The sequence below is a fragment of the Schistocerca cancellata genome, chromosome 7, assembly GCF_023864275.1.
Source record: "Schistocerca cancellata isolate TAMUIC-IGC-003103 chromosome 7, iqSchCanc2.1, whole genome shotgun sequence".
Classification (NCBI taxonomy): Eukaryota; Metazoa; Arthropoda; class Insecta; order Orthoptera; family Acrididae; genus Schistocerca; species Schistocerca cancellata.
In genome coordinates, this window is record NC_064632.1 from 570797596 (window position 1) to 570801036 (window position 3441).

The 3441-nt window shown below is 53.7% G+C and overlaps 1 non-coding gene across 1 annotated transcript; it reads left to right on the forward strand.

Moving 5' to 3' along the window:
- Positions 1 to 796: 796 nt before the first annotated feature.
- Positions 797 to 900, forward strand: LOC126093523 (U6 spliceosomal RNA). Its single transcript, XR_007521668.1, has one exon. It is a non-coding gene; the product is annotated as a U6 spliceosomal RNA (small nuclear RNA).
- Positions 901 to 3441: the final 2541 nt, after the last annotated feature.

A 3441-nucleotide genomic window follows, 5' to 3' on the forward strand; every position in this document is an offset into this window, starting at 1 on the left:
GCAACAGTTCAAGGTCGTTGTAGATTAGTGGGCGATCGGTCATAGATCGGCTCACGGACGGTGTAGGGGGTGTGTGTAGCTGGTTTGCGTGCTGTGTACAGTACGGCTTCCCTGCGGTTGCCTGTTTTTCGGCTGGTCGCACATCTGGGTTTCCAGTAGTAACTGTGTTGCAGGGGCTCGCCAGTACTGTCGTGTTAGCGTTCTATGGACCATAGATGTTTAGTTCCTAGCCAGTAATGTCTTTGGTCTGTTATGCTTCCATCTATGGTTGTGGTCGTAGTTACCCAGAGAAAGGATAAACGGGTTGCGCGAGTGTCTCGTGTTATTGTACAGTCGCGTGGAGAGTTTTTGGAATACCTGCAAGATAGTATCTAGCCGGCATTCCCGGTGAAGGTCCGCGATGCGTATGTAGCGCGGAGCGTTGCTTATGATTTTGAGTACTTTGTTCTGTATGAGCTGCAGACGGCGCAGGCGAGTTGGCGCAGCGTATCCCCAGACAGGGGCTGCGTACGTCATCAGGGGTCTGATTAGTGTCATGTACATGGACCTAGACACCCTCCTGTTCAGTGTGCTACGCCTGTTAAGCATAGGGTAGAGTTGTTTGAGCCTCGCGTTATCTTTGTTGGTCACGTGTTGAATGTGGTCCCCCCAGAGTAGTTTCCTGTCCAGCCAGACACCGAGGTATTTGACCTTCTCGCGGAAACGTATTGGGCGTGTGTGTAGTGTTATTGGGTTGCAGTGCTGATGTTTGCGCAGTTGCTTCGGTCGTCTAGTGAACAGAACGGCCTCGCACAATGTACTCGCTTCGGCGGTACATATACTAAAATTGGAACGATACAGAGAAGATTAGTATGGCCCCTGCGCAAGGATGTCGAGATTCGCGGAGAGCGGGCTATTTATATGCGCGGTCATCCCCCTCCACTAGACCGCGGGTGGCTGCGGTGGACCAGCGACGTCGCGCGGTGGTGGGGATGGCGGGCGCCCCCGGCGGCCGCGTTCTGTTCTCGGTGTAAGCCTTCAGTCTGCGTCCGCGGCGGAGGACGTTGACGGGCGCGCTCCCGACGGATTGCCGCTATCGCAGGGTTCCCTGCTGCGCTGAGTTGGTATCCCTCGTCTCTGTTAACCAGATTCTCGTGAATCCTTATTTCTATGGATTCTTTGATAACGCTTTCCCAAAAGCCAGATGCTCGGCACAGTACCTTCTTGTTTCCGAAGTTGAAGTTCTTCATTGATGCTGTGTTCTGCTATGGCTGATTTTTCTGTGTGGCCTAGTCGCACACATCTGATATGTTCTTTGCAGCGATTAGATATGCACCGCTGTGTTTGCTCAATGTATTGCTTTCGCATTCGTATGGTATACTGTATACTCCTGGTGTGTTAAGGTTCAGCGCGTCTTTGGCGGAACCTAGGAGCTCCCTCGTCTTCGGTGGTGGTCGGAGAACGGTTTTGATCTTGCATTTTCGCAGAAGTCGTGCAATTCAGGCCGAGAGCGGACCCACGTACAGAAGGAACGCGAGTGGTTTATCTTCTTCTTCTCCTTCGTTATTTTCTTCGGGGGTTTTCACAGCTTCCTTCTTCCTTTTAAGCGCCCTGTGTGTTTGAAATCAGAGTCCAGACCAGTGGGTAGGTGGAATAATGTATCAGCGTTGGAATGTTGTGCTGTGAGTTTAAATCAGATGGTATAATTGCATGCAGTCAGGAAGAATGCCCAGCGCTGGAGGCCTTGAGATGTTCGCTCCAGGCAACGAAGGGCTTGTGGTCCGTAATTACAGAGCACTTCGCCCCAAAAAAGTAGGCGTGATATTTTTAACAGCAAAAACTATAGCACAAATGCAGCCTGTCAGAAGTTGCGCTCTGCAGGGTTAAACGTCTTGGAAGGGTATGCATCGGTTATTTTGATGCATCCTCACTCCTGTGTCGCAGAGCCACTCCAATGTCATTATCAGATGCGAGATGCGTCGGCCACCACAACCAACAGACGTACAGGGGAGAAAGGCGTGAGAAAAGGGGCGGATTTCAGCGTGGTTTTTAATTGGGTAAAAGCTGTTCACAGGCAGTGGTCCAGTTTTAGGTCAATACCTTTTTACGCAAGTGATTGAGGGTTTGCGCAATGTGGGCTGCCTATGGGAGGAACTTGGAATAATACACTCCTGGAAATTGAAATAAGAGCACCGTGAATTCATTGTCCCAGGAACGGGAAACTTTAGTGACACCACAGGCACATAGACACAGGCAACAGAGCATGCACAATGTCGGCACTAGTACAGTGTATATCCACCTTTCGCAGCAATGCAGGCTGCTATTCTCCTATGGAGACGATCGTAGAGATGCTGGATGTTGTCCTGTGGAACGGCTTGCCATGCCATTTCCACCTGGCGCCTCAGTTGGACCAGCGTTCGTGCTGGACGTGCAGACCGCGTGAGACGACGCTTCATCCAGTACCAAACATGCTCAATGGGGGACAGATCCGGAGATCTTGCTGGCCAGGGTAGTTGACTTACACCTTCTAGAGCACGTTGGGTGGCACGGGATACATGCGGACGTGCATTGTCCTGTTGGAACAGCAAGTTCCCTTGCCGGTCTAGGAATGGTAGAACGATGGGTTCGATGACGGTTTGGATGTACCGTGCACTATTCAGTGTCCCCTCGACGATCACCAGTGGTGTACGGCCAGTGTAGGAGATCGTTCCCCACACCATGATGCCGGGTGTTGGCCCTGTGTGCCTCGGTCGTATGCAGTCCTGATTGTGGCGCTCACCTGCACGGCGCCAAACACGCATACGACCATCATTGGCACCAAGGCAGAAGCGACTCTCATCGCTGAAGACGACACGTCTCCATTCGTCCCTCCATTCACGCCTGTCGCGACACCACTGGAGGCGGGCTGCACGATGTTGGGGCGTGAGCGGAAGACGGCCTAACGGTGTGCGGGACCGTAGCCCAGCTTCATGGAGACGGTTGCGAATGGTCCTCGCCGATACCCCAGGAGCAACAGTGTCCCTAATTTGCTGGGAAGTGGCGGTGCGGTCCCCTACGGCACTGCGTAGGATCCTATGGTCTTGGCGTGCATCCGTGCGTCGCTGCGGTCCGGTCCCAGGTCGACGGGCACGTGCACCTTCCGCCAACCACTGGCGACAACATCGATGTACTGTGGAGACCTCACGCCCCACGTGTTGAGCAATTCGGGGGTACGTCCACCTGGCGTCCCGCATGCCCACTATACGCCCTCGCTCAAAGTCCGTCAACTGCACATACGGTTCACGTCCACGCTGTCGCGGCATGCTACCAGTGTTAAAGACTGCGATGGAGCTCCGTATGCCACGGCAAACTGGCTGACACTGACGGCGGCGGTGCACAAATGCTGCGCAGCTAGCGCCATTCGACGGCCAACACCGCGGTTCCTGGTGTGTCCGCTGTGCCGTGCGTGTGATCATTGCTTGT